We start from the raw sequence: 20479 nt of genomic DNA on the forward strand, positions 1-20479 counted from the left end.
TTTCAGTCTTTCATGTGTGACCCATTAGGATTAACCCTTCATATATTTCTATTGTCTGATGTCCATAGTATCAAAAAGATTGGACAATGTGAAGTTTAAAAGTATGTGGGTCTAGAAATGTACAGGGGCTGGAGGGCATGAAACATAGGCAAGTCAGGCAACTCCTGCCATCTCTAAAAATAATGGATAGTTTTTTCTGTGAGAGAACCGGTAATAAATATGGATAGCTAACAAGTATGCAACTTTTTATTGTTCACCAATAAATCCAATAATGCCCCTCATGGATTCTTTCAGTATCGTTTCGATATAAGATTATGAGTTTTTGGTAAAGGTAAATGAAATATTCAAAGGAATAGAATATTTCTATATGAGAGAATGGAATTGATAAAATAATGAAATGTATCGTTATCACTATTTAATTAACCATTGAGAATGACAAATCATTACCATATTAAGTTTGGTAAGCACGAAAAAACACATGAATAAAATACAAATGACAAAAACAACGTTGCCTCAAAATAAAGAAAATTACCAAATTTAAAAATGGTAATGGCGACAGTTGTGATAGTCAGGCGGTGGCGATGGCGAAGGTGGTGGCGATGGTGCCAGTCGTCAAGTGGTGGCGGCGGTGGCGGCAGTGACAGTGATGGTACGTGATGGCGGCGGCAACGATGGTGGGGACAAAGGTGGTGGTTGGTAGGTGGTGTTGTCGAGACACTAGAGTGAAAGAAGGAATGAAGTTGAAAAAACTAAGGAGTGCATATTAGTGGTTTTGATGTGTTTAGAAGGAATGAGATTCCGTTTGGTATCATTGATTGCATTTAGGATTGTTCAAAGGGTATGGCCCTACCCTTTTACTTAATACTCTACCCAGACCCTTTACCCTTTTAGGAAGAAATGTGGACCCGATACCCTACCCTCTAAACAATAAAAGGATTGGGTATAAATAAGGGTCTCAAGGGTCTAACTCTTTACCCTTTAAAGCAGTAATTGCAACTCCGTTTATGTATTTACTAGTTGCATGCCTCATATTGTCTTTAATATATGAATCCTAGAACAATTATATTTTCAGTTAATAACACAGTAAACTCTAACTTCGAAAGTTTATCAACCATTTGAACCGATGCAAATAATATCCACATTCACAAATTACATATAGAGAACAATTCAGTGATTTTCATACATGTGTGTGTGTATATATATATATATATGTTTTCAATCAAAAGTATGGTCTTTTATTTTTATTTTTCTTAGTAGTTGGGAAATTCATGATGAATCATATATAAAATACAAACCTCTCCTATATTTCAAATTAATCGCGAATTTGATGTATATATATCTAGAAACTAGTAAACGGGTCAAGGGTTTGAATAAGGGTCGGACCCTTGAAACTCTTTTACCCTTTAAGGTGAAATTTAAATACCCTTTACCCGACCCATATTATATGTTCGGGTCTAATTAAGGGTTTTACGAGTCAGGTAAAAGGGTTTCAAGGGTATGACCCTTATCTTGCTCACCCCTAATTGCATTACATTGACCAATCAAACACCTTTTTATGTCCATTTCCTCATAATAGTCCATTCCACCAGTCATATGAAACGTTACCTATGTGCAGTGGTTTATTATAGAAAAGCATGTTAAAGTGTCACACTGTCATATAGACGGTGAGACTTCAACTTAATATCCTTTTAACTTTAATGTATTTATTGTAGTGATTTTAACTTAGTTTAATCAACTAAACAAAACAAAGAAAGGTCATCATTTATAGTTTTAACTTGCGTCCTTAGTCATTTGTGTTTAAATAGTCACTTTAACAATAAAGAGAGGAGACCATATCAACAGTTTTGCTAGAGTTTTATTAGTTTTATTCAGTTTTGTGAAATCGATCGGTTCATTTGTGCAAATCTATTACTACGCAACTAAAAACTGCTTGTAATTGTCACTTCGTCGTTTATACTTTTCTGCATTATTGTTTTTCATTTTAGTTTTTCTTTAAATGATAAATTTTTAAACTCATAAATTTCACGTTTACCTTACACTTGCAAGAATTTGAACCTATGGACGTTTTAAAATAGTTGTGTAGTGTTGTACAAGATGCAAAATAAGAAGTGTATAACTATCACCCCATAATCTATCGCGTTCTCAAGTTAAAAAAATGAAAATAAAAATGGAAATTTTATGTGTTAAAAATCACTTCATTCCATTTTTTTTTTCAATCCATTTTTTTTTTCAATTTGAAAGGATTCAGAACAAAGGAAATAAGCATATATTTTCTTTATTTTCTCTTAGTTTCTCTCTATTCTTTCTTTTAAAGAATTTGTGAAACATAATGTTTTCTAAAATCCTTCCTACTTAAGGAAATAAACATAAATTTTCCTTCAAATTCTCTCGCTTTCTCTCTATTTCTTTCATATAAAAAAAGTTGAATGTGGCTTAATAGTAGAGCACTCACTTTACTAGTGAGAGGTAGGGGGTTCAAACCTCACTATCACTAATTTATATGGGAGAATATGAGGGATGACCCTGGCTTGCCAGGGTTCGAGTCCTGATCTCACCCGGTTTTACCGGCTTCTCACTGTCGTGCCGTTTGGCGGGCGAGGGGGTCGGGTTTTATCCGGGGAATCCGTCAATAGGTGGACCGCTAGGGGCTCCGTCCGTCCGGACTCGTGGCCGGCTCAGGCTACCTTTAGCCATTGGGGGCCGCATACAAAGTACCCGGCGTTACTTAGTTGGTCGTTCCAAAAAAAAATATAATGTTTTCAAAAATCCTTCGGGCTTCTTTCTTTTTCCTCAATAAATGAAACTCGAAAACAACGGGTGTATTTGAAATTAGTTGTATTTATTTTTGGATGCTAAAAGAATTATTGTTTTCAACCATCAAATTCAACACATACCTCATGTCATTAGCTTTGGGAAGTGCACCAGAAGTTGTATATTAAACGTGTGAGAATAATTTTTCCGTAGAAGGAATTTACCATGCACGGACAAACACGTACCTTAAATCTAACTAGGTTATTACCCGACGTGTTGCTTCGGGGCGTGCTGGGCAGTTATGTGTTGGTTATACCCGGGCGTCGTTTCCGTAAGTTGACGCGAAATCGGTTGGTATCGGCAACGTTTTTTACGGTATCAAAACTGAAGCAAAAAAATAATTCCTCAAACTAACGTATTTAAAACAAATTAAAAAACAAACACCACACCATCTTACTTTTTCATTCTTGATTTAGCATGAAGTTTATAAATAAATACAAAAATCTATTTCTATTTTAAAAAAATGGCTTCAAGATGGCTCGAACTCGAGACTTACAAGTTGCAACGGTAAAAAACAATACCACCACAGCAACTTCCTTTTTTTTTTAATTCAAATGAACAATTACAAAAAAATGGGGCTCAAAGAGATTCGAACCCGAGACATACCACGTGTCCACTTGCAACTACAACACAACAAAACCACCGCACCAACTTCTAATTTGGTTGCCTTAGTTTCAAATGATTAAATAACAAAACATTTGTTGAAATATTAAAAAAAAAATTAACTTAGTCGCTGCCATGTGGCAGCCACTGATTGGACCCCCTAAAATCTACTGTAGCTAAGGGTTTTCATTTATATATAATATAATGAGGGAAAATTCCCATAATATCCATTTTAAATAATGGTTTTCCAAATTTATCCATCATTTATAAAGAGTTTCCAAAATGTCCGTCACTAAAAAAGCAGGAGGACTTTTAATCTATTTGGCCGACCTGACCGACCCATCCAGGTCCGAAGATTTGGCGTCGGAAAAAATCGAGCACCAAAAAATCCCGAACCCATAGGTAAAAAAATGTCTAGCTCCGACAATGGGTGTAGTGTGACAATATGTTATGTTGGTGAACTTATTTAAAACATATAACGGATTCTTGTGTACTTATAAATAATAAAGGAGGAAACAAAAGATGTTTTTATTTTTATTTTTGTAAAATTTACGCATAAAAGCTTTTGGAGAACCCGTGGCCACATCTTGTTTTTCTTTTCAATAATCTCATCATGGGAATTGTAACACCCTAAGCAAATCCCACATAGGCCGTGGACAGGAGAGATCCTTGGTTCATAAGTAAATGCACTGCCACTCTTAAATCACCAACGCGTTTTGGCCTTAATGGTAGTGGACGAGAGGAGAGCTCCACAGTTAAGCGTGCTCAGGTGGGAGTAGTAGCAGGATGGGTGACCTCCTGGGAAGTCTCCACTTGAGCAACCAAAAACAAATCCGTGAGCTCTTCGTGGGCAAAGCGGACAATATTGGTGGTGCGAGGGGCCGGATGTTACAAGTGGTATCAGAGCCACTTGTGCCGTTCGGGATGGTGGGGCAAACCTCAACAGAGAAGGTAAGTCCCCGGGGGTGTCGCGAGGTACACCTTAGGCAAATCCCACATCCTGGATTGGATGGTGGGGCAAACCTCATCGAGGACGATGAGTCCAAAAGGGGGGGGGGTGTTTGTAACACTCTAGGCAAATCCAACATCAGCCGTGGACAGGAGAGATCCTTGGTTCATAAGTAAATGCCCTGCCTCTTAAATCACCAACACGTTTTGGGCTTAATGGTAGTGGACGAGAGGAGAGCTCCACAGTTAAGCGTGCTCAGGTGGGAGTAGTAGCAGAATGGGTGACCTCCGGGGAAGTCTCCACATGAGCAACCAAAAACAAATCCGTAAGCTCTTCGTGGGCAAAGCGGACAATATTGGTGGTGCGAGGTGTAACACCCCGGCTAAAGCGGAAACGCCTGAGTGTGACGTACAGATTGCTCAAACACACGTGACACTATTAGGTGACCATAATAACATTATTTCATTTAAATCTTCATGTAACACAAGTTTATTAAATAATACAAGTTGTAAAAAATAAATAAACAAATGATAAGTTGTTCTTTGAATATCCTATAGGCATGCTATGTGTCTTCTAACTTTCATTCTCGTATCTTTATACCTGTAACATATGTATAAAATAAAGTCAGCTATGAACATAGCTGGTGAGATTCCCACAGTTTGATATAGTATGTAAAAAATCATACAATTCATGGACAAGTGATAAACGAGCAAGTAAAGTCCTTTCCAGTTGGTATCAACCAACGTACTCGGGTAATCGCGCAAGTAAGGTCCTTTCCAGCTGTTAACAACCAACGTACTCAGATAATGAGGCCCTTTTCCACTCGATACAAATGGACCTGAGTGCAAAGGGGGGCGTATGATCATACTTATTGAGGCTACCACGTGCAAGTAAATTTGAGCAAGTAATCAAGTAACACACAAGTCCTTATAGTGAATTGTAGTTTGTAAGCGAAATCGTAATACTTTGAATTTGTAATAAGATACATATGCTACCCCAAAACATGAAAACGTTTAAAAAGGGGTTGTGAGAAACTCACATTGAAATCGAAGCTAAACTTGTAATATAAGCCGAAAACATGATAACGAAACGAAGCAACCGAAAGTGTTGTAAGGTTGTAAACGGCGTATGAACCGAACGCGTCACAAAATCCGACTTGAATGATCCACACTAGCTAGGATAAATAATACGAGACTTTAATCGAGAATCTAACGGGATTATATATTGATAAGTTATGTTGAGATTATAATACAAGTTTTACCAATCTTGATTATTATAATATTATTCTAAGTCTTAATGATTTTAACGAACTAAATATTATTTTAACTAATTTTCGATTAATAGTTTAACACAATTATAGTAAATATAATGTTTGCGAATTACGGATCTTAATGATAAATTTAACTCGAAAGATATTATGTTAACAAATTACAATGGTTTACAAAATTGAACTATAAAGTTATCTTTAATGGTTTGACGAATTATAAGTTAACGAATTAAAGTTTAGTGAATTAAAGTTTAACGAAAGAACCTAACGAATTTTAGTTTAACGACCGAATTTAAATTAATGATTTGTTAAGTAGCTAACATGAGAATTATATTACTTGTTGAACACGGAATTTAACGGTAAAATCTTATTTTTAGTATATTAAAAGGTATCAAGTAGTTAAATAGTAATATAATATTAATCGGGTTTTTCAAGAAACTTTAACGAAAATAAAAGTTGATTTTTAGATGAGAAAAGATTATATATATATATATATATATATATATTATAAAACTTTATTTAGTTTGAAAAAATAATTTTATTTGATTCATTATGATTTTTATAAGATTTAATTGATTTTAATATAATAATTAATAAAGAATAATTAATTTAATAAAACTTATATTAAAAAAATGAGGTTCTGACGAAACCCGGGTCCAGGCGCTTTAAGTTCAGCGTTTAAACCAGTTGATCCAGGGAGACATTCGTTAATAGTTTGATTTTGAGTACTTATATATATTATTTGATTTAAATCATATTAACAATAAAAACAAAATAAGAAAACTGATATATGGTTGACCCGGGTTTTGAACCCGTGTCTCGTGTTTATCAAACCATGCGCTAACCAATCAGACTATCAAAATCATTCAGTTGATGTAACATCCTAGAAAAATCCATAATTATTTTAGACTAAAAATGTCAACATTGAAATTTGAGGGATTAAAAATAATCACAAGACAAGTAATGGGAAAAATGAGATAAGGAAAATAAAGATATCTCATTCCATCCCACATGGAAAGATGGAAGAAAATGGAAGCATTTTACATGGTATAAATAAGGAAGATAATTTTCATCCCATATGGAAACAAAGAAAGAAATGGAAGCTCTTTATAAGGAAGCAAGTTTCCATAATGATGTTTTAAAGTGGCTAATCAATCTCCAAAGTCCTAGCGGAGGGTGCGAAGCACCCGACGCGCACAGACTCTGACACGGACACGGACTCGGGCGATGGGCGTAATGTGGCGTTTTGATGGCGCACTTTGCACTTCGCACACTCGCATCGCCAAGAGCCGCTTTAATATTTTTGGAAAATGAAAGTATGATCAAGAAGTGGCAAGTTATCAAAGACGAGGGACTAAAAATGGAAATCTGAGTTTTGGAACCCATCGCGCTACGCGATGAGCCCAAACTCAAGGCCATCGCGCTACATGACGGCCTATGATGACACAGCAACACGTGTCGCGACCAGGGGACACGTGGCAGACGCTAGGGCTGAGTCAGCAGCTACACGTCATTTTTCTGACATCGCGCTACGCGATGCCCTATGTTTAAGGGCCGTCGCGCTACGCGACGCGACCCAATATCGACTATAAAAGGGAGGTTCATGGCACATTCAAATCACACCTCCAAAACACACTTTTTCACACACTTAGTCTCGTTTTGCGTGCCGACCTCTTAGTACGTGCCAAGCCTCAAGGTTCTGACGGTTTAAGCCTCAATACGCGAAAGAGAGTAGAAGTACTGCCCATACCAGCTTAGGCATATAAACTCCAAATACCCGTGTAAGGTAGGGGTTCTGCCTAAATATTATTTTATTATTATATTATATGGCTTAGACCATAGTCAGGGGTATAGCCCAAAACCTTGATCGAATAAATGTTTCTTCATGCTTAAGAAACGTAAGCATTCACATACAAAGGATATAGTCAAAAATAATATTTTATAATTAAGAAATATAACATTCACCGGTTATAGTTAAGATAATGTTTCTTCATGATTAAGAAACATAAGCTTTTACATACAAGAAGATATAAGTCAGAAATAGTTTCTTCACAATTAAGAAACATTATATGCAAAAGATATAGTTAAAATTTATGTTTCTTCGTGACTAAGAAACGTAAGATTTTACATACCAGGATTATAATCATTCAATGTTTCTTCTTGAAAAAGAAACTCAACACATGATTTGTAAACAAATGCAAAGACTACGGGTCTAATATTTTATTCAAACAAATGATCAGTCAAGGTTTAAGGCTATTAAAACCAGACTAAAGATATGTAGCTGGATCAAGAGACGGTCCAGATATTTATATAAACCTATTTTATGATAGGTCAATCATCATTCATTCATAAAGGTTTTCAAACGAGGTCACCACATCATTCAGACAAGCAATCACAATCACTATCACAGGTGAATACGTTAAACCTTTATAAATCAGTCAAAACATATCTATACTCTATAAGATAGACAGGTTATTTGTCTTATAGAGTCAGTCAAATGTTTACATGAGGTTACGTGATCTCTAAAACGTTATAATACAAATTAAATAGTAAGAACAACTCAGACCAAATACACATGTGTCTGGATCCAAACATAACTGTTCAGCCTAAACAATCAAAGGCTACGTGGCCGCGGGCTAACGGTCATATCTTGTCCTCCGGAATGGGCTACGTGGCTCGGAGACTTATATGTGTGTAGGGCAGTGTTACAAATACCAGGTATAGCAATATAATTGCTGAGATATGTTAAGAAATCTGTATTTGTATTATGATTGTTATTTAAAATGCTTTTAGAGTCAACGATTCACCAGCATATCGCTGACGTATTTTTCCCCACATTACAGGAAAGCAAGCATAGTACAGATAGCAAGGTATAAGAGTCATTTATGGAGTTAGATGCTCACAGATGGAGATGGCTCGGTTTTAAATAAATAAAATATTGTAAACAAGAATAAACAAGGTTTGTAAACCAAATACTTGGATATTTATTATCCAAGAGATTTTCATACTAAATTATTATTTTATTATAATTAAAGACTTCCGCTAATAACCCGCAACTCTGATGTATTTACAAAACAGGTACCAACTATTGGTCACACGCATAGGCCCAGATTCGGGGTGTGACAGTTGAGTACGAAAATAGTGATATATAAATATAATTTCCAGATTCATCTTCTTCGTAGATAAACCCTAAATTATCAATTGATTAAATCAAGTTCTGTTTGATTTAATTGTGATATGGATTTTGCTTATCGGCTAACTATGATCACAAACATATAATTAATTACCTAGTGACGAGCCTATTTGACGAAAAAGACTTCCTCTCCGGAGCCGGACTTCAGGAAGGACAATCTGGGTTTAATGAGTGATGGTTAGCTTAATTATGTGATTGAATGAGTTTTGTCATAGGTTAGTGGTGTATTTATACTAGTTATAGGAGCGTATTATCGTTTAATGTGATTGACTGAAAATCCGGCGAATATCGCGGATTAATTGTTGGTAATATGCAATTACTATATTGATTCGTCCGTAAAACAAGGGTCTAAGATCGTTAAGTGATTTAAACGAGTCAACACGGGGATTACGGCTTGTTTTAAGCCTTGCCGGAAAGTCGCTGCCGCCACCGCCGGTGGTTCGTCGGAAAAACGGGGGGTCAGGGGGGAGTTGGCTGGGTTTATATTAAATTAATATATTTTAAATATTTTACACAAAAATCCCCTGAAGTATCAAGAACCTTTAAATTGGAATTGAATACTTATAATTTCATTTTTAACCCTGAACTTTGAGGTGTTATAATTTAAATAATTTTGATTTTGAAATATTTACGCGTTTAACCCGTGAAGTTCGTTTATCGATAATCTTGGGATGTTATAAACGAATCTTGGGAATTTAATAATACATCTTTACGTATATATAAATATAAATTTTTGAAAACAAAAATCCAAAAAATTCGAAACGGTTCGGATTTTCGGGTTTGAAAAGTAACGAATGTTACACGAGGGCCGGATGTTACAGGAATTGTTGTTGAGAAAGATCCAATATATCAAACATATGCTGTATTAAAACATATACATGGATAAAAATATGGGTAATTCTGAAAGTGATTTGAAGTATTCAAACATCGCTGCCCCCCCTTGCGAGTTTAAAAGTTTTGTCATATTCTCTTTAAACTTGTTGCCCCCCCATTGCGAGTTTATAATTTGTGGTTAAACTCGCAGCCCCCCTTGCGAGTTATCTAGTTTTACAAAAAATAAAATAAACCACCTATAAATACAAAGGGGTCTCTCAAACCACCTAGAATTACAAAAATTCAACATGTGTACATAAAGCTGACGTGGCGACTGGTTCGTGTAGATAATCTAAACGCCAACAAGCAGTCGGCCCGATGACTGCATTCATGTGTATGTCGGGCTGACTAGATCGTGTAAATGCTGACTAGATCACGTTATTAAAAACTCGGGCCGACTGGTAAATTATGTGGGACGAGTAGATTGTGAACATGAAGATTTCAAAAACGTTATCAAAAAATAGGGCCGACTAGATCATGAAAAAGCCGACCAGATCGTGAAAATGCTAACTTAATTGTTAAAAACAATAACGGTCCAAATAGATCGTGAAATGATGACTAGATCGTAAAAACACTAAATAGATCGTGAAAACGCCGACTAGATCGTGAAGTTTTAAAAAATGTTTTAACAACTATTGTGTATTATTTAAGTGGATACATACACAATTCATAATTGGATCAATTTAAATTATAAGAGTTTTGTATTCCCCAATAACGTCAACTATCTGCAACAGACATGTTGGCAAATGCAAAATGTAGGTTCGGATGGTTGGTTAGCAAATTGCAGTTTGAAGGAGATATTGAACGAATTTTATAGCTATGTTTATGTTTTAATATTAAATTCACAAAAAAGTAACAAACAAAGTTATATGATTAATATCATTGAATTTATTTTTAAAAACAAAATACATGATATTTAATAGATGTATCGCTTTCTTTACATCCTTGCCTTTGACGGCATACACATCATAATGTCGGGTGTTCAAGGTTTCGGTTGGGTCGTCTCTTTAAGTATACAACATGACCCCCTAACAAAACATTCCCAGCAAAATATGGCAGATGGAGCGAAGGCGATGGTAGCAGGAGTAGTGTGATATGGAGTACACCCCCACTTCCACACTTATTGCTCACGTCCTAATTCCGTGGCCACCTATTCTAGCAATGGAGACAGGCCATACTAATATATGTTGATTTTGGATCTGGACATAGTTTTGTTTTTTTACAAATCTGGAAGGCGTTTTGCAAGGGTATTGGGCAAGTGTTTGGGTATATCTTGATGGTTCATATTAGCTATTCGGGATTCTTGCCTATTTATAGTATAAAATGTTAGTATTTACAAATTAGTCGAGACAGTTGTGATTTAACATTCTAGTCGGGCGTTTATGATAATCTAGTCGGACCAGTTTTTTTAATAACGTGATGTAGTCAGCATTTGTTCACTATCTACTCGGCATTTTCACGATCTAGTTGGCCCTATTTTTTATAACGTTTTTTGAAATCTTCATGTTCACGATCTACTCATCCCACATAATTTACTAATCGGACCGGGTTTTTAATAACGAGATCTAATTGGTTGTGATCTAGTCGGCATTTTCACGATCTAGTCGGCATGTTCATGATCTAGTCGGCCTGACATAGACATGAATGCAGTCGTCAGGCTGACTGCTTTGTTGGTGTTTAGATTATCTACACGAACCAGTCATCGTGTCAGCTTTATGGACACATGTTTGTTTTTTATTGGCTTTACGAACTAGTCGTCTTGAATGATTAAAAGGTCGTCTCGCTATTTTAGTGATAGACATTTTGGGAATTCTTTATAAATGGTGGACAAATTTGGAAACCATTATTTAAAATGGATATTATGGAAATTTTCCCATTTAATTATCATAACATTCTTTCTTAGAAACATTTAGTTTTTTTCCTTTCAGTTAATCTAGAAACTTATGTTTATAAAAAAATAAAATAATTTCTCTTTGCCATGAACCAAGTATTATTTATCTTTGGTTTGGGTCATAATAAGTTCACCGTTTACACTTGTGTATCGAAATATTATATAAATCTATATATCTATATGTTAATGGGCACAACATGACTTTAAACTTGGAGCATTTATCTCCTCGCTAAAACATGCAAAGCGTTCACTTTAGCATGTCAAATCAGATTTCAAAACTCCCTAAAAAACCTTCATTTTTTCCACAACACCAAATTCACGGACTTGAGCTCTACAACGCATGCAAGCAAGTCCCTCTCCTCTTGCTCGGGTCTCCTCCATGTCATCTGGACATTGGGTTCCAGTACACGTTAGAGACTTGTGTTATCCAAATTGATTGAATGCAACTACTAAAACGTAAATAGGTAATAAGGAAAACATTAATTTACACACTCTTAATATTGTTAAGCCTAGTCTTTAAGTAAAACATTTGTTTGATCAAACACTTTTAAGATGCAATCTATCTTCAACGAATTCTATATTAGTTAATCAAAGCATCTAAAATTTTTGTCATAATATCAAGTTCTTTTATACACTGTCTTTTATTAGGTATCTTTGTAATAATATTTTTATATATTTAGAGTAATCCTTGAGATAATGAGACCTATTTTAGAAGAGCATATATGCATGGTCGGTACAACTCACACACCCTAAGAAATTACATTTGTACCATAAACACGAGTTCCATTGTTCCAACATCTTATTTTAGTTGCTTCAGAAGACTCGTTTTAATTTTGCGAAACATCAAGTAAAACCCATTGTATGTTATATCACAAAATCAAATTTAGGAACATGACCGTTACAAATTAAGGCATGAACATTTTTATACAACATTTTAAAGACATCAGGGATTCAGGGGCATACCTAAACACATAGGCCTGTAAATGAACCAAACGTTCGGTGAACTATCGTGAACCGTTCGGCGGGAAATTCGTTTATGTCCGTTTATTTAATAAATGAACGAACATGAACAAAAAGTTTGTGTTCGTTTAATAAAACGAACGAACATGAACACTTGTTCCGTTCGTTCATTTATGTTCATGAACGTTCGTTTATGTCGGTTTATTTATGTTTGTTTACGTGTTAATAGAAAATAATTAAATATTATCTACATAGGTCATTTGCTTAAAGGTTTTATATTTGTTAATTTGTGTTCATTTAAGTGTTTTTATTTAAGTTCATTTATGTTTTTTTGTGTTTATTTACATTTGTTCATGTATGTTCGTTTATCTTTGTTCAGTTATGTTCATTTAGATTTTAAAAAAACGAACACAAATGTCCCTTTTTAAATAAACGAACATGAACATAAATATTTGTTTGATTGATTGTCCGTGTTCTTTTAAAGTTAAATTAACGAACACGAACATGCCCTTGTTCCTGTTCATTCAATTTGTTTACAGGATTTCATTATTCACATTGATGAATACATCGGTCTCAGTCTCTAGGCTCTGCCGATTTTATTTGTGTTCGTGAACCGTTCGTGAACAAATTAATTTCCTTAATGAACAAACACGAACATAAAATCCCGTTCGTTAAGTGTTCGTGAACACATTATTTTCTTAACGAACGAACATGAACAAGGCCTTGTTCGTGTTCGTTCGGTTCGTTTACAGCCCTATAAACACAATAATGGGGGCAGTTGCCCTCATAAAATAAATAAAGTTATTTATACCCGAAAATCTCGATTGCCTCTATAAAATTTTGGTTAAGTCCCCTGACCACCCTCAACGAAAAGAAATCATGGGTTCGCCACTTGAAAACATGGCGGGAAAGTAAAAGGTGTTATAGCCACCCAACATTTTATAAGTGAAGCAGTAAATTTATAAGTATCCATATGATTTTAGCATTACTAAAAATTGATTTGTGCCTTCCATGGGTGGGTTTGGGCCACAATTCCTTGGATTGTTATTCAGTTCGGTTGGTACGAAACTGTTGTTAAAGTTTGATGCTTCGATGGATTAGGATGTTTTTCCTGGAATACTTGGCTCCCAAACAAAGTGAACACCTTCGGGTGAAGGGCTGCTTTGGCCCGAATTCCCACTATGGTAGCTCTTTGTTCAAACCAGTTCGGTGTTATGTCCATTTTGTGAAGAACAGGCGAAATCGGCCAATCACATTTTCACGACCTGTATGTTCTCGGCATAAATCTAGGTCGCGTCGTGGTGCCACTTGCCTCCTGCTTTTGTTTTCTTGACTCGGGACGTCTTGAGTTTGCATGTGTTTGTTAATGGTTTCAAAAAGTTTATAGGAGAATGGTACAGTCAATTATGCTTTTGCCGTGTTAGGTTATTTGGAAAGCTAGAAACAAGATTATCTTCGATGAGAAGAAAGTGGAAGCTAGTTGCATTATTCAGGAGGTTTAAGATGCTAGGCTAGGCAGGGCCAAAGCTAGAGCAAAGGGTGAAGCTTTGGATGAGATTCAATGAAGTAGGTTTGACTTTGGCAAGGTTCGTTTACGGGATGTTTTTCGTCTTTTTTATGTATTTGTTTCCCTCCTTTCTTTTCGTTTTGTTTGTTCTAGCTTCTTACTAGTCCGGTTTACTTAATGAAATGCCGCTTTAAAAAAAGGATAGAAAAATAAATATTTGTGTGTGTGTGTGGGGGGGGGGGGGGGGGGGGGGGTTTGAAAAGGAATATTAAGGTTGGTAGTTGGGTTCAATATTGTGAAATGGACTTAGAAAGAGGTGACAACGTGGGCCACTTTGGACGGTTAAATGCTGGCCTTGTTTATTGGGGTTGTTGGAGCATATATAACATGCGATCAAACCAAATTCGAATGTATGTCCCCACTAGGCTATAAACAACCCAACAAATATAAATAATAAATTTGTTTGTTAAAAAAATAAATTTTGCTTGTGTGCAATATAATAAAAGTGAGTTCAAAATTTTTTGAATTGAGTTTAGTGGGATAGTTTGAACTTTGAAACTTAGGTGATTTGTTCTTTAGTTAAAAGTAAAGCAACACATGACATAGATGCAAACCTTAATTAACAAACAAATTACAAACGTAAATGATTGAAACAGACGTTGATCACTTAACTAAACAAATTTGCCCTCATTGATGTAACGAACTTCTGATGAATTATTAAAGAAGAAGTGAACATCGGTTCATTTATAATCACATATTACTTTATATAACGACATTATTTATAAAATTAATATTAGTGAACATTTGATATTAACTTATTAGAAAGAGGAAACTGAATTGAAATAATCAATTAAATAATGTAACATACATGTGTCTAAATCTCACTCACATTTCACATCATTGCTACAAAATATTTTTCCATCTCATTTGATCATATCCCAGGATCATTGAAATACAATCACTAGATCATTCTTCCACCCAAAACCATTAATTAATTAATTCAAACAAAATTATCGCAATATAATAAATTAGTTATTCTATTATAAATTTATAATAAACCGTAATTACAAATTATATTATAAATAGTTAATTCATTAAAAAAATCATAAATTAATATGTATATGCAAGAGCGACATCACCTAGAGCTTAATTCGGTTGTTGGAACAAGATTTCTGTCTGCCCTATGACTAGACATATTTGTTATTTTTCTTTCTTGTCTCACTGTTTTTAATGGTCTCACCAAAAATTTTGAAAAATATATTATAAAAAATTAAATTGATTTTCTGTTTGAAAATTGTTTATTAGTGTTAAATTCTATGGATAGGATTTGTTAATAAATGAACCACCAAAAATTCGATTTATCAAAAAAAAACAAAAGAAAATTTGTTTACAACCTTCTTGAGACTTACTAATTCAAATGTAAGTATTTTCATAAATAACAAAGATGTGGTATGCTAAGGCCCTAAACCTATTTTGTAGAGGCAAGTAATAATGAACACATACGTTAGCTGGTTCCACCTTTTAGGCTATCCGTGTGGGGTGGTTCTCATGCCACCTCACAACCATTTTAACAAGATTTCGCCTCTTAAATGACAAGAGTGGGTGGATGGGGTACACTGCTTTCCACCAATGATCACATGTAAACACACATTTATTTATTATATATACAACGTTATAGTTAAATTGTGGATTAGTTAAAGTTGTTTGTCTACATGACAAGACGTAATTTGTAGTTAGCCAACAACATATAGTCTTAGTACGAGTTGCTTTTCTTTTCTTTTTTTCCCCAATAACGCTCGCTTCCAGAAGATGGGATTTTGACTTAAAATTATTATGACAAATGTTTACACCTAGATATCTCCATCAAACAACTTTTACCACTCATCAAATAAACTAACGCGATGTGGAAGTATTTAACCCGAGTGGAGTGTATGTGGTTCCTACCAACCCATTCATTCTAGTCTAAAACTAGGGATGGGCATTGAGCAATAACTGAACCAACGACCGATAAAACCAGACCAAAAGTAACTAAAAATCGTTATTTTTGTATCCTCGTTTTAGCTTAAATTAACCAAACCGAACCATTCATATTTTCATATATGTCTAGCTTTTATACCTACATTTAATGTGTCATACCACCATTTCGTGCATCTATATCTACTTTTAATGTAAATATACATTTATTTCATGTATTTATGCATCAATTTCATGTGCTTCAAGTACAATTTTGCCCAAATTTGATTTTTGTAATTAACCGAACTAAACCGAAAAACTAACCAAATAAATCGAAAACTGATTAGTTAATTTGGTTGAGCTTAATAACCAAATCAAATCGAATTGTAAGCACCCCTTTCCAAACCACGTGGTTGTGGATTCGAGTCCCACGGATGATGCCAATAAAGAAACACTAGTTCAATCTTTGGGAGGCTAACCTAATATCTCAACTGAGGGGTTAGTAGAAATCGGATCTCAATGAGTTGATATCAATCGGACCTGCAAAACAGAAAACCGTGAGCTCGTTACGAGAAGGGGAATATAGAGGGAGTCTTCTCGTAACCACAATCCGACGTGTCAATCAGTATGAGTATTGAGACAATAGTTGTAAGAGTGATAGAATGTGGATCCTTCAATCGTTGGTAGAAGTATGGTATTTATAGCCGGAGAGGTGGAGAAGGGTTTGGCCAGGATGTCACTATATATCAATAGAACCTTTTATTCTCGTGGGCCAGCACGTACAAGGTTTCTGATTGGGTGTGACAAGTGGTGGATAAGAACGACTGTCACTAGGAGGTACAGTGTTGGCGTCCGCTGATAGGCTCAACGTGCATTTATGGTCCTCTTTGTAATAGTTGTCGCATAAAGGAATCTTGTACCATGATTGGCTTAGACTGGCCGTTATGTACTTTTTGTCCCCTCCGCGGATGACAATTCTTGTGCTCGTGGAGCCGCATCCGTGAGCTTCTTACGTTCTATTGAGTTGGTCTATATGTGGCAGTAAGAGATTCGCGGATAGCTATGGCTATTCATCGGATTCTGTTCATGACTTCACAATTCCCTTTGAAAATGTGGATGGGTCGATCTAGGACCCTATCTCTACACATGGATTGGCATTGATTTGTATTTCACAAAGCTTCATGTTGTGTGATGTTTATAATATATATTGAACTTTTTATGAGTTAACTAATTTAATATTATATATATATTAAAAACTAAAATATCAACCACTCACATTTTCTACTATTCATCAAAAATACAATTAATAATGCTTCTCTTACAAGTCCTAATAGCACTTTACTTGCATTTATTCTTTAGTTGCACAAGTGTTGTGTTGTGTTGTGTTGTGCTTTAACTCTTTTTTCTTTTTTTTTCTAATGCCACTATAAAAACTAATCAGTAGTTGCAATATGTGTATCTTTTGTAAGTAGGCAACTTATAACATGCTACATGCTAAGAAAAAAATGTGTAAAAATATTTGTCCTAGGACCTTTATTATATTATTTAACGCCAAATGCATTATGCTTCTGTCTATTTTTTTTTTTTTGAAAGGAGGCATAATTATATAAAAGGAAAAAGAAAAAACCACGACTAGCAAGAAACTAGACGAGCCAAATAGAGAATCACCTTTAGTATGTCACAACTGTTCATATGTCACAACATGTACTAATTGCCACTAAACAAAACACACATGAACGCCAAATATCCGTAGCGCGCGGGTAAAAAACTTGTATATATAATAAATGTTATCGATATATTATATTAATTAAACGCTATATTCTGTACAGAAGCAGAACATGCAAATGAAAATGTGTAGAACAAAGAGAGTTATTTTAGGAAAAGTATACCTGGGTAAGCATACTAGCATGTACCAGCTGAAACTGTGAAATAAGAAATTAAAGGTCTAGATTAAGGTTCCAGTAACCTCTCCTGCTAGTGGACTATGATCCATCAATCAAAGTGTTGAACTTTTCTGAATTTTTTTAATATTCTGACATTGACTTTTAAATAATACAGTTATATCATTTTTTAATTATTTTGCCATATCTCAATTCTGAATTTCTTTAGTTACTGCTAGCATGTGAAGTTTTTCTATGTATATATAATATTTACTTACTGCATGAAGCAACATAGGATACCTATATTTAAGTAACAGTTAGTATTATCATAAGTTAAATTGCTATTATATCTAAACTTTAAAACTATTTTGTATATTATAATATTTTTCAGAAATTTAAATACTAAGGAAAAAACAATTCAATCAAGAATACATAGATACCGTTAATAGTTCGTCTATAAATAGTAACTAATCGTACATAAGACAACTCATTTTTCGTTAAAGAATTAGATAATTATATATTACGTATATGCAATACATCATATTACACAAAAAATATTAGTACTATGTATCATAATATGATATACTGCATACAGTGGCGAACCATGTTATTTTGCGCAGCAGTGTAAATTTACCTGTTTTCGTCCCAAAAATTTTATACTTTGTGTAAATTTACCCGTTTTGAGTTAAAATTGGACCCCCCCCCCCCGATGTGTTTATAAGACGCTTTTTTTTTCCATATCATAAATTACATAACTAACACAATATACCAACATTACATAACTAGCGCCTCTCACATCGATCGATCGAGTATCATCTAACTAATCTACTTTTAACAATATACATTCTAAAACTGAACTTGTTTATAAAACAAATAGTTAGCATACCAAAATTAATATCTATGTTGATTTTCTAAAGGTATAAGAAAAGATAGAATAACATCTTTACAATCAACTTTAACGACTTGCCGTTAAATCCAGGAATCTAAACTAAAAACAATGGTTGCATGGCTACATCAATCTAATCAAAGATCCATCCATTTTTTAATTTTTCTTTATTTGTCAAAAAGTACATAATAATAAAACATCATCCACTCACTTAAATATCACATCACTAGTTCAACTCCTCTATAAATAGCTCAACTCTCACACAAACAAAAAACCACTAACCAAAATAACAACAAAAAAATTAGACCAAAAACATGACACCATTGGTCGCGGTTCCAGTGACATCAAGCGGCGGTGGGTGGCGGTGGAAGCAGGTGGTGTCCGACACCGGAGCAAGTGATGTTGTTAGAGGGAATGTATAGAGGTGGCCTTAAAACACCAACTGCAACTCAGATCAACAAATCACATCGAGGTTATCAATTTACGGCAAAATTCAAGGCAAAATGTCTTCTATTGGTTTCAAAATCATAAAGCTCGTGACCGTCAAAAACTTCGAAAGAAATTAATGGCTTTGTATCAGCAACATCACCTTTATCCTACTCATGATCATCCATTTCTTCCTCTTCATCCGGTATTAATTTATTCAACTTCTGATTTTCTTACAAATATTTTCTTTTTAAAATGGCTTAGTTTGTAAATTATCAAGTAATTACACTTGCAGCTATATAATATATAGACTTTTATTATGTATTTTTTGCCATCTTAAATAACTAATTACTATAGTACTTAAACTACTTATCACAATTCTTCTTTCATTTTTGTGCATTACACATAAAACTTCTTTCAAATTTTGTAAGGTGGGCTACACTTTCTGGGGTTCTTGATTAATATATTTTATTTGTAAGGTGGCTAAATAAGTATAAACTTTTGTAAGGTGGCTAAATTTTGTAAGATGTGTATGTGTGTGTGAATAAGTATAAAAACTTTATCAGAAATTTTTAGGGTTTCTTGATTTCAAAGTTAAATTGGATCACTCTCTTATGTATTATATTTTTTGGTACCAAGGGAAATATATACTTCTTATCTTTATATATAAAGTTGTAATCTTTAAAAAAGAGTTGAAGGAATATGATTGCATAAGAAAGAAAACAAAGAAATCATGAAACTTTATTAATCCTTGTTAATAAAAGAAAATTCCTTGGTAAATTATTGTTAAAAAAGCTCAATGCTTTAGATCATATGGAATATTTGGAAGCATTTAATTATCTATCAACAATTGTAATAGATTGTATAATATGAAATACCTGTTTATGGTCATTTAAAGACTACAATTAAAATGTTCTTATTAAATTTCCTTGATAATTTTATTGTAACATGTGAATAGGTTGGAGTTGGAGAAGATGTATCAAAATGCCAACCAATAATCAACAACTGGAATGTGGATCTCCCATCTGATCAGACCTGCAAACTCATGTGTGATTGCCCACTCATGACAATGATGCTGATGGATCATCATGGTACAATTCCAAATACCACAAGGGTGCCACCCAAAACCCTACAACTATTTCCACTCAACACCACAGATATCAATGAAGATGATCAGTCCAAGTCCACACCCTCCAAACCCTAATTAATCTGCCTTTGACTTACAATTCTTGATTTCATAGTAAAATATGAAATCAAGTTAGGGTAAGCTAGCTAGGGTA

General features: G+C 34.4%; 1 pseudogene; it reads left to right on the plus strand.

Annotated features, from left to right (window-relative positions):
* The first annotated feature begins 543 nt into the window (after window positions 1–543).
* On the plus strand, window positions 544–20403 carry LOC143567752 (uncharacterized; annotated as a pseudogene).
* The last annotated feature ends 76 nt before the right edge of the window (window positions 20404–20479 follow it).

The sequence above is a fragment of the Bidens hawaiensis genome, unplaced genomic scaffold (genome assembly GCF_021521415.1).
Source record: "Bidens hawaiensis isolate Kalapana, Puna unplaced genomic scaffold, B.hawaiensis_p1.1 tig00023622_1, whole genome shotgun sequence".
Taxonomy (NCBI): domain Eukaryota; kingdom Viridiplantae; phylum Streptophyta; class Magnoliopsida; order Asterales; family Asteraceae; genus Bidens; species Bidens hawaiensis.